Source organism: Oncorhynchus mykiss, chromosome 6, assembly GCF_057628025.1.
Source record: "Oncorhynchus mykiss isolate SJ-2025 chromosome 6, ASM5762802v1, whole genome shotgun sequence".
In the NCBI taxonomy this organism is placed as follows: Eukaryota; Metazoa; Chordata; class Actinopteri; order Salmoniformes; family Salmonidae; genus Oncorhynchus; species Oncorhynchus mykiss.
In genome coordinates, this window is record NC_143027.1 from 66999932 (window position 1) to 67012488 (window position 12557).

Sequence of the window (12557 nt, forward strand, 5' to 3'; positions counted from 1 at the left end):
TAGGATCTGATCAGCCTTATGAATCTTATCACACAGCCGTATGAAGCTAGGATCTGATCAGCCGTATGAAGCTAGGATCTGCCGTTACAGAGCAGAAGCTGAAGGGAATTTAGCAGTGACCAGACGGGCTCCGTGACGTCACAATGCCAGGGTCACCAGTTTGTCACGGCCGTCTACCCTAGTGTCGGTCCCCCGAGGCCTGACTGGGCCCCCAACCCCCCTCTAGACCCACGCCCCAAACCCCCAGCACAGCACAGCCCCGTGCCTGGGTAAGTGAACCTCCAAATGAAAACCAAACAGTCATGGGAGTGAGGGATGATGCGTGTTGAATATGAAAAGGCCAGGAGGACACTGTCTTCTGTCACCACCACGCCAGACACCGGCCACAATACAGAGCATGGCTAGCCCAAACACACGGAAGGGGTGGGGGAGAGGCAGAAAGCCTGCCATTAGCTTCACTAGAGGGTGTGTGTGTGTGTGTGTGTGTGTGTGTGTGTGTGTGTGTGTGTGTGTGTGTGTGTGTGTGTGTGTGTGTGTGTACACGTCTGCGTCTGCATGCGTCTCCTCCTCCTCAGGCCAAACACAAATACACACAGCTCCAGTATTGGGTGCTACTGTGTGGGAGTCTGCATCTCTCTAATCAATTTATTATGAGGCTCTGAGGTCCTCGTGTTTGTTCATTTAACACAGGAAAAAAATGAGCACGTAGCATTTGTTTTAGGTACAGTGTGAGAGAGAGAGAGAGAGAGAGAGAGAGAGAGAGAGAGAGAGAGAGAGAGAGAGAGAGAGAGACAGAGAGAGAGAGAGAGAGAGAAAGAGAGAGAGAGAGAGAGAGAGATGGTGGGGAGGAGGAGAAGTGGAGTGGGGAAGCATACAGGACAGACGCCCTTCATCCGACAGTGGATGTATAATAATGTGGCTTTGAGGAAGTGTTGATTTAATTGCAGCCCAGTGCAATGCTTAATACAGTCTGTAGGACACCTGGCATAAACAGGTTCCACCCAGGAGAGAGGGGGGAGGACATGGGAAATTACACCCCCCCAGCCAATCAGATGGCTCTCCTGACATCTCCTGTTTGACATCTAAATGCTCATTTGATGAGAGGAGACAGAGACAGACAGCGTATTTCTCCTTTTTCAATTATAATGTCTGCAAGAGGACAATGTGATATAAACAATCATCAATTCCAGCACCATACGTGGAAGCCTGAGCATAATGTAGGTCCCACCCTAAATAATGATATTACTGTGTGTCTCCTTATACCACTATCCCCATAGCTATTACCATTACTGACAAAACAACATCACATAAAATAACAAAACCCTGAAGAAAAACTGATCATGTTGTCTCATTGTGTATAAATATAGTATATCTCATCATAAATGAATAACAAGGTGGCAGAGAAAATGTATAATGCAACAACAGCATTATGAACAAGTCCATGTAAAAATGTCATTTGAAACTAAAATGGAATCATTTCCTCTCCTCTGTGGTTGTGTTAATAGAGACCTCTAAAAAGGCACCAAAATGGCTGCAGCACTCGGGACAGATCTGATGTCTGAACACACATTCAGAGAGGGGGGTAGACATTGGCCTTGACATTTTCACACAGGCACACACACACACACGCACGCACACACACGCACACACACACGCACACACACACACACACACTACAGCACTAACCCAGCACAGTAGCTAAATAGATAGCTAGCGTTTCAACTGAACACAATGCTATAGCATTACCTTTATGCTCGTGAAATACAAGCAGGGCCATTGCATTGAAATGACTTTAATGATCAATGTAAATATGCAGCACATATGCTGAATGTCTCTAGATATTAAAACAATTATTTCATGACAATAGCTGTAAATGCTTCCGTGCTTACATTCACTGAATGTTTCTACTTGGATCAAAATAACACAACACATATTTATATTAGGTACCTATATAATGTGTCTCACAATGAGCAGGATAATGTAATGACTGACAGAACAGGAAAATAAAAAGTACCACAGTCAACTAATGCTTAGAAGTATCACCTACATGCATTTCACGCGTCAGTGTGCATTCTGAGACACAATAAAAACTACATCAAAAATATATCATTTGCATGGTCCTCATTAGCACTCGCTAGACTAGAAAACAAAAATTGCATTAAATAATGAGCTGGTCTGAGAATGCTAGAGGAAAAAAGGTAGTTAGCAACGTGTGTGTGTAAGCGTGAACGCGGTGAAAGCCCGGTGGACGGCTGCCATCAGAGGGCTAGGGAGGCTGCAGCACTTAGAGGCCATTTTATTGCTTTGCTGTGGTCAAGTGAGGTGCACCGAGCTCAATTCCACCGCAACAATGGCAAAGAGGGCCGCAGAGACAAAGGGGGCTATCCCCACTTCTTAACCCCTTCACTGCTGCCCCGACGGCCCCCTGAACAGGAGGAATAACAACAACAGACCACCTCCAAGGAACCCGGAGAGAATGGCAATATTACATAAATACTACACCGGCCACAATGGCTGTCAAATGTATGCATACACACACACACTGAGTGGCATCACGTGCATAGCGTACTCTAAGCCCAGGAGGTGAGATGCTAGGGATGTGAATAGCTCGGGAGCAGTTGTCGTTTCCTGAGCGTCAGACAGAAATAGTAGATGCTAGAGTCCCATCAGGCCTACCGTTGAGAGCAGGCCTCACACTCCAGGAGACTGGAGGTTAGGGAGCATAACTGTTACCACCTCTCTCTTTCTCTCTCTCCATCCGTCTCTCTCCGTCTGTTCTCTATTTCTCTATCCGTCTCTCTCTATCTCTCTCTCTCTCTCTGCCCCATAGGGGACCTGGACAGCCTGCCGCACATTTGCAAGTGAATCACGCTTTTTGTTCGTTTTTTTTTTACACAGAAAAAGGGAAAGCGGGTGAGTGAGGGAGAGGGGGGAACCTCCAATCCCTACTTTCTTTTGTTCTCTCTCTAATCCTGAGGAGGATAAGCTGTGAGGTACACAGAGAGGAAGTGCAATGGGCCTGCTGGGGTCCAACACATCCCCACGACGCATTCCTGAAGCCCAGCCTAACCTAGACCCGGCCGGACCCAGCCATGAGACTGAGACTGAGACTGGGACTGGGACAGCCCCACACGGCCACCTCTGCTATAGCCACTGAATCATAGTACTAACTGACTGGAAACACACAGCACTGCTAGCCTCTCAAATGAATGCTTCCTCCACCTGAAAATGAAAAGAATATCCAGCAGAAATTAATATTGAGTAAAAAAAACATGTATTTGTCTAAAGAATATAGTAGCATAAACAAAACAAGAACGTACATGGATAATAACTTGGATGGATAATTCCACCTGAACAAATACACTAACACCTTTAGGCAAATATATCTGGAACCTTCAAATTGCGTCATGTGAGTTAGATATGTGGAGTTATGGGAGGATTGTAATGGAGGCAGGAAGGGACTGTCTGACTGTCACTGGCTCTTTCACTGTCCTCACTCCCTCTGCGCCCGGCCCATTGACCGACAGAGGCTATCGCTGCAGCTGACAGGCTTGCATACTCACGCTCACACACACACACACACACACACAGTCAAAGCAAATCCTGTTGCATCCTTGAGCTAGATAGCCGTAAAACAGTGAGGTCAAAATGACATCTGCTGCGGATGGACGTATGAACCTGACTGAAATACAGAAAAAATATATATTCTTCCTGGATCCATTTCCCATAATATTAATGAATTATTAATTATAATATTCTTTATTTAAATTGATGGAAAATCATATTTCTGCTTTTGTATATGCTGTAAAATATATATATATATATATATATATATATATATATATATATATATATATATATATATATATATTGTTATTAAATATTAAAATAATCAAATTAGTATAACCACATTAGAAAAATGAATATTGTATTAATGCTGCTAGTCTCTTAAAAAAGTGACAGAATTATGCAATTAATCCAAAAATATGAATTGATGAAATGTCATAAGACATGGCCTTTCTGGAACCTGGTGTACACAGCACACACGACACACTCACCTGACACACACACACACACACTTTCTTCGCTGGGGAGTCTCACTCCATGAATCTTTAATAGTAGCATTTCAGTTACATAATGCACATTTGACTAGCACTGACAAAAGCATATTACTGATAGACACGGCGTAACTAACAAAACAATACAGGAATCGCTGCATGGAGCACAAATATACACAGAGGAAGAGGAAAAAGACGACAAAGAAAGAGAAGAGGATGAAAAGAGGGTGAGCGTGTCATCAGAGTCACAGGCCAGAAGGCTCCATGCATTGTTCCATGGTTCAGTGTGGGGAGAGAAAGGCGACCTCTGTCTGTGTGTCCACCATGTTTTATGCATTCTGTCCTTTGTGATGATAAGCACCGAGGGTGGAATGCTGGTCTCCGGGGTCCAGGAGAGGGGTGGGCGCTAGGCTGGGCCTGGCCGGGGGTGTGGGAGGGGGGGGGTGGGGGGGGTGCAGAGATCAATTGGGCAGCCCCTGGAGTGCTCCCTGTCGCCCGGGTACGTAGCTACGTAGGCTAAATACGTACGCTGCATGGCCCGCATGCACAGCGGGAAGCTACAGCCAGCCGCTGCTGTCCTGAATATGAGACACAGCTTTAGATGCTATGCTACTGCTGTCCTAGCCTCCACTAGCTGCTAACCGGCTATGCCACTGCTGTCCTAGCCTCCACTATTTGTTAACCTGCTATGCTATTGCTGTCCTAGCCTCCACTAGCTGATAACCGGCTATGCCACTGCTGTCCTAGCCTCCACTAGCTGCTAACCTGCTGTGCTACTGCTGTTCTAGCCTCCGCTAATCGGCTATGCTACTGCTGTCCAAGCCTCCGCTGCCGCTAACCTGCTATGCTACTACTTCTCCAGCACTCGTCTGCATCACATCACACAGCACTCGTGGACCAGTCCCTGCCAGAATAAAACACCCTAGCAACATGCCTTAACACTGCGAAACAACCATCACACACATCTCTACACACTGATGGGGGAAATGACAGGAGATACCAGTGCTTATATTTTTTCAGTGTCTGTTTTTGTAATAAAAATGTAATAATCAGAAATTATTTCTACAAATCACATCCCTAACATTAACGTTAGCGTGTACACAGTAAACAGATAATGTGCAATAGCAACGGCATTTTCTAATGATTAGATTGCTAATTATGCTGATTGAGAAGTGTGTCTAATTTTAAACACACACACACATACTTCCACATGTGTATGGCATAGAACATCTGCATTTGTTTTCAGGAATGTATAAATCACTCTCAATAACCATGTTTGCATTTGGATGCAAATCTGGGTGTAGCTATATGGATTCTAATTGGAGCACCAGGTGTAACTCTCAATCAGCGCATACCAGCTAGTATTTTTTTACGTGGTGTTATATAAATGACAAAGGAGGCCGAGTGACCAATATGGAAGGCCATCTATAGCTGCTTAAACATGGAAAATATAGTGAAAAAGCCTATAGAAACTCTTACCTACAAATCCGTATCTAAACCTCTTCTCTCTCTAGCACATTAATCAGGTGAGGTGTGGGTTTTTTGGTTCCTCTTGTTCTCTTTCTCAAGTTCAGACATATTACCAAACAAAACACGTCTGCTTTGTTTTGTATTTTGAAGATATGTCAGCGATAATACCCAACAGCTCATGTGGTGTATATATCCAGACAGCAGTAATATTCACAAGGGGGGTCGCCTGCATTTTATAAGGATTACTCTGAAATTCTCTCAAATTGACGACATGACATTGCACACCTCCACCTAAAAAGGAATAACAACACAAAAAAAGAGAGCAGACACACACATATAGTACACACACCATACCCCACAATGATTTATAGAACGTTAACACAATAACATATTGTGAAACAGCAAACCACAGAAATTCCTGCCAACTTCACTTCAAGAAGATAAAAGAACGACAGCACGAACAAGAGCTCAAAAAGAGGACAGAGAACAGGGAGGGGAAATGGACTGAAAATCGGTTCGCTGCTGGCATAGAGGAGCTCTCGTGATGATTTGGGGCTGCTGGGAGCAGAGACCAGGTAGAGCATGCACACACACACACACACACACACACACACACACACACCTAAGAATCACTGCCATCTCCTGGCCTCCTCCCCTTGCTCCCCGCACCCCATGTCCCACCCCCAGCCCGCCCCTTAATGACACAGCTGACACGTATGCCACTGGCCTGGGATACAGTACAACTGGAAGAACAGGTCCTGGCTGTACAAGCTTGCATATTCAAAACCATAATCTGTAATCTGAGCCACTGCTCCTGCTAAACTCATTTACACACAGCCCTACAGCAAATGGAGGAGGCAGACATTTAGCATCTTTCTCTCTCCAGTGCTATCAATGGAAAACTAATCTACACAAACATATGCACATTTATACTATCCTCACCCTTAAAGCAGTTCAACCCAGTGTAAAAGGAATTTCTCATAAGTACAATCACAACAACATCTAACATTGTGATAAATAAACTAAAATAATCTAAAATAATTAACTGGTTTAAATGAATGTAATAATAATACCAAAAATATTATTAATAATAATAATAATAGTCCATTTATATAATTAATAAGACATCATTACTGATGTAAATTATTAAAATATCAATGTATTAGGCATCATCGCTGGTAAAAAAAATATTTTTGGGAGGAAAAAATAAACCTTTTTGGATTTGATTCGGCAACGTGACCAACGGTTGGTGAATATATTGTGTTAGTCCATGTGTTGCCTGCCCCTTAGCGGCCTGGCGCTGGCCCAAAGAGGGCTCTCTCTGACTAAGGACATGGCAAAGAGCTTCCCTAGGGGTGCTGCCAGCTCCTGAGAGCAAAGGAGAGAGGGAGGAGGGGGCAGTAGAAGACCAGGGTAACTGTCTCTCTGCCTCACGTTACCCTGTAACCAAGGCACCACTCAGCTCTTTATTTCATCACTACTAAACCCCCTATTTCCGTTCCCCTCCAATCACATGCCCAAATAGGACCTGCACACTCAGTCTCAGACACACCAGTAATCGAATATGCTCATGGAACCGGACATAGGGAGATAACGCAGGTAGTATCACAGGATAGACGAATAGGGCGTCATCTACAGACTATCACTGAAACAGGAACCTCAATCAAATACCTAACGTCACCAGACTACTGACTATTCACTGCTTATGATATTATAAACAAAGATCACGATAAAGAACAACATAACTGTGATATGAATGTCCTTACTCCTAGTATATTACTACTTGTAATAACAGTAATAATGTTGATCATAAACATCATACTAATAATGATGATAATTACAATTATGGAACATTTCACATTTTATCAACAGCATCAGTTAACTGTCCATATCATAATTCCCGGCAGAATACATAACCTATCCTACACATAGAGTAATAGAACATTCTGCCAGATGTGCTGGCATTCATATACTGCAGGCTACGCGTTCTGTCCTATTATGTGTATCCTATGGTTTAACGCCGTTATCTAACTTTACATGGTGATAGTGAATAGTAAAGTACAACATTTAACTATGGGTAAAGACAAACTACAAGTGTACAAATTTACACAAAATATGCTTTTATGTAAATATATCTATAAAATAAATATTGTTCTATGTCAATATAAACAAACTGTGCGACTGACAATGAAAGACCTTAAGACAAAATATGGTCCTGAGATAAATGCAATAAAATCCTTGTCAATAAATGTAATTAAAAATATATATGCAAATTGAGGATCATGCTTTAAGTCCCTCTCCTTCCGTCTGTCAAGGATTAACGGAATTTAATACTTTACAAAAACACAACCCTGGTCATTACTAATGAATTGGAAATCAAAGTTGAGTATTTACAATGATATTCAGTGTGCTGTAGCTATCTATGCTGAAAACATAGTTCCTCGTGACATCTACCCAACCCACAGTCCCCTTAAGCAGAATACACAGCATGGTCAGACAGATACAGTGGTTTACCAAATCACATACTACACCTAACCATAAATCTGCTATGTGATTCTAACAGAGTACAACACAAGGAAATCAAGAACCATCTTAAACTCCCATTAAACCATACCTGAGCTGGTAAATGCAGCTGACATAAATATTATACATTGGATAATTACTTTTCAAAAATATCAGAAGGCGTCAAAATAATCCTAATCTGTAGTACACATATTGTAGTTGCTTTTCAAATGTTTCTACCAAAGGTTTTGATATCAAATCCAGGAGTCTTCTAAGAGCAAGTGAGATGACACCAAGTAGCGTTGCTATTTGTTTTGTAAAGGAGGAGGACAGAGAGATCGAGAGAGGAGGGAGATGGGCGAGGGAAAGAGAGATGGCGAGAGGAGAGGGAGTCCTGGCACAGCACATGTACTACGCTATATTTTCTTCCCTATGTCACGCCTGTAATTATTGCCCAACCTACGTCTACAGAGCAGAGATACACAAAAACAGACTTACAGGCCCAAAATCTACTGCTCCAAGTTTTCCCTCCTGAAATACATAAATAATAATATAAGCAAAAAATAAAGAGGCAGGGTGTATTATATTCTCTCTTGCAGTAAAAAAACGTCTCCACTGCGCCTGCTAGTATATTTGTTTTCCCTCTCTCCCACTACTATCTTCTGAGTCCTGGACATACTGCTGGTCTGAGTTATCTATGCAGGAGCTACTGGCCCCTCTAGTTGGGGCAAGTCTGAAAGGTGTTAGGATCTGTTTTCCTGCCCTCTTTCCTGATTCCTTCTCCATGGCCCATGGCTATCTGACCCCTTCTATTCCTTTCCTCCCACCCCCTCCCTCGTTCCCTCTCCTTCTCTTTCTGTCTTTCCCCTACTCTCTCTCTCTGAGTCTTCAAACCCCATTATTATACTTTTCTTCATCATACTAGAAAACCATAGAACATTTGTATAGTGTTTCTCTCCTGTTTACCAAACTAGAGGCATGTTTTTATCTTGCACTTGCTGACCCCCACAATCTTATTGTTATGCTTTGTGTGACCCCGCAACGTAACCCCCCCACCCCTCTCCCCCAGTCTCACTTTCCCACTGCCTTCCCTCGGCTGTTTGTGTAGGGCTTTTCCTTCTTTCCTTTTTATCTCTCTTGCACTCACTCAGTGACCCCTGCTCCCCTGATTCTTGCCGTCTGACCCCCAGCCTTTCAACCTCCCCCTCTTTCTCCCCCAAACCAGCACATCCCTGCCTTGCCTTAGCTTGCAAAACGCTTTTCTTTTCCATCCTTCTGTCGCGAAAACTCGTCGGGCTGCTTCATTCTTTCACTCTTTCTTCGAGAGTCCTCCATTTCGTCCATGTGTTCTATGTTTTCTGTACTTTTTGGGCATCTTGGCACTGCATTCTGGGTCTTAAACGTCGGGAGGTCAATAGCATTTCCGCTTTTTCCTGTCTATCCGTCCGTCTCTTAGGGGGACTAGTTATATTCTCACTCAAACCTAATCGTCCCAGCGTCGTGTTACTTACTAGTCGATGTATTGCTTTTCAATTAAAATCCGGCCTATGTTTAGATATTTTTTGTAAAATTCTTAAATCATATTTTTTTCTAAACAATCCGTCGTGTATGATTACACTATTTATTCTGACAGTAGTGCATCCAAAGTTGATTTAGTCTCATGTCTGGTTGTTTTAGAAAATAAATAGTTAGGTTTCCTTTAGAAATTAGTAATAAGGTTGTTATTATTACGCAGGGAAACAGGTTAGGTGATAGAATAACGTAATACATTAGCTTTTGAGTTTTCATTGATAATGTTTCCTTTTTGTAGGCCTATCTAGTATAATGGTTGTTATTTGTTATGAAGGTAAACTATATCCAGTGGGAAGGAAATGTTACATTATTGCTCTTACTTATTCCATAAAAATCCATACGAGCTGTCATCTGTCTCGTCGGACAGCCAACCTATTCTGTAAATCCCTTTCTCTGCTCGCATCACCATTCTATTCTCTCCATGCAACCCGCAGCTCAACTCTACCTCGGCTATGGGCTCTCCCGTACCCGAGGTCTTACTGATCGGCTCTTGTCATGAAACACACTAGACTTACAAAACACACACACACACACATAGGCCTACCGATCGATTTGCATGTGACTCCGTCAGGGAATCAGCAAGAATCGACTTTAACATCGCTTCAAAGAAGCAAACAGGAATGAAAAATAAAAGAAAATTATGGACAAAGTGGGGAGAGTGAAAAGTAGAGGAATTGAGATGTAAAGCGGGGCGGAGGGAAATACACATGTAAGAAACGAATCGGAAAGTGAAAACGTTGCTTAACATAAAGGATTTTATCAACCCGTGATGGTGCTGAAAACAGCGGACAGACCAAGAGACATATCTGTCAAAATAAGAATGCGGACGGTGTTTCTCTTTCGCGGGACATACACGGACCCACAAGCTGGACTAATGTGCTCCTTTCCTGGCTACGCTCATGTGCAGCTCCCGCTACCCTCCGTAGGCTGAATGTAACCCTTTCACATCGTTATCGTCCTCAAAATGTGTTTCTTGACACCAATAACACTTCTCTATCTTTCCTGATTCCATCGAAAAGCACAAATGTGCTTTTAAATTCATGTTTTTTGTGGTCTACTTCTTGGAGAGGAATCGCTGTCTTGACCATTTATTTTCTTCCAGTCATGAGGAGAACGAGGACGAACGCAGATGTAAACACAGGTAATGATAAGAATAAAACCGAGAATAAACAAAACTACTTGCATGAATATAACTTGTGATCGCCTGTCATTTCTCAGAATGTGAGAATAGGGAAGATCGGTGCGTATCTGGATAATAGGAGAAACCTTCGGTTAGCCCACTACTAAAAGTGAAAAGAATCGAATCGTAGAAACATCGAGAGAGGAAAAGAGAGAAACGGCAAAGTTGTAACTTACAATTTTTCGCTGCCGCTTTGTGATCCTTGCTTTTTAATCCAGTATTGAGACGATTCGGCTAAAGATCCCATCAAGGCAGTCCCTTTTGGTCAGTTTGCGTTTAGGATGGCAAAAGAAAGATCATTGTTGTTGCGGAGTGTAAAAAAACGAAGTATTAGTTGTATAGGGCAATATAAAAATAATTTGGATGCAAAGCAGGCGATGAGTCTTGTGTTAGAGGGAGCGAGGAAGAGGTGAAAGTGAGATCTGATGATTGAAAAGAAAAAAACTCTTTGGATCTTTATTCCTGCTAATTAGTTTCCTGCAAAAAAATGGCTGTGATTAATTCAGTGCGCATGTGCTTCATTACACAGGCACGACGGGAAGGGCTAATTAGCCACCTTCTGGATCAATAAGATTCAGCAAAGGAGAGAGCTAGGGAGAGAGAGAGGGAGGGAGGGAGAAAGAGGAGGGAGGGAGGGATGGATGGATAGATGGAAGAAGAAAAAGAGGAAAGTAATGATCAGGAATTGAAAATATGGAATTAAGTACAGCGGAAAGTAAGAGTTTGATTAGAAGGAAGACAGTGAAAGTTAATACTGGAGTAGACGCCGCAGCAAAACACGCAATACCCCGCACTTCGCTGCATTTTGTCCGTTCTTTTTAGTTTTTTAACATTAGGCTATAACGCATTTATATTTCTTATTATTAACATATTTATATTAAAACACTGTAATAGCCTATATTCATTATTACATGTTCCTATGTTCTCACTTGTGTTAGTAGTGAGATTAGATGCAATCTGAGACAGCCGTGCTGACTGCTGGATTTTGAGATACTTTTTAAATGTATTTATACAACTTATAGACACAAGTCAATATTTTTATGATAGGCTGAAGTTGGACAGTACTGGAAAACAAGCAACCAAGACATAAAGCATTATGCATAAGGAAACTTTGACAATATATGCACATATTTGCTATAGACAACTAAATAGCTTGTTATTTCATTTTGTTTTGTAAATGAATGCCTAGTCTCATGATGATATATGTCTAACGTGTGGGATAAGACAGAATGGCACTTAAACCAGAATGCACATTCCAAGCGACTGAATAACACCTATGACAATACAAATTAACCATTTATTTCCATATTTGCAAACGTAATAAGCTATTTAGACATGATCCGTGCATTTTAAGCACAAAACGAGACGCAATGGCTCTCTTTGCATGCCTTAGAGATACAAAAGCTTGTAACACTACTTCTAATGATGTGCAAAGTTTAAAAAGCTTTATTCCAAACTATCAAGTGTAGGGATCACTACTTTTATATGTCTACACATATATAATTTGAGCTAAGATGCACCTGATAAGTCTGCCTTAGCCTCACTGTAACAGACCGATAAGTTCTGTAACTGTGGTTGCATGCATGTGTAATAACCGACTTCTGGATACAAACATAAATCCTTTTCGTGAGAATGTGGAATCCTTTAATGAAAAACGGAGATTTGTCTCGATAAAATATGCTTTGTCCCAGGATAGTAGTGAGAGGGAGATAGTGAGATGAGAGACCTGAGGGGATTGGAGACTATAAAGTCTTCTGTCAGTGTAAAACAATAGT

The 12557-nt window shown here is 42.1% G+C and overlaps 1 protein-coding gene across 5 annotated transcripts in view; it reads right to left on the bottom strand.

Annotated features, from left to right (window-relative positions):
* The window catches only part of LOC110526399 (zinc finger homeobox protein 3), a 170058-nt gene extending 158520 nt beyond the window's left edge, over positions 1–11538 (bottom strand). For 4 of the 5 annotated variants that reach the window (XM_090239352.1, XM_036980763.2, XM_036980762.2 and 1 more), the window contains exon 1: positions 10959–11384. The gene's annotated coding sequence lies outside the window, so the exon portion shown is untranslated. Of the gene's footprint in view, positions 1–10958 lie in introns of all 5 variants that reach the window. The other variant, XM_036980760.2, reaches the window with a different exon arrangement.
* Positions 11539–12557: the final 1019 nt, after the last annotated feature.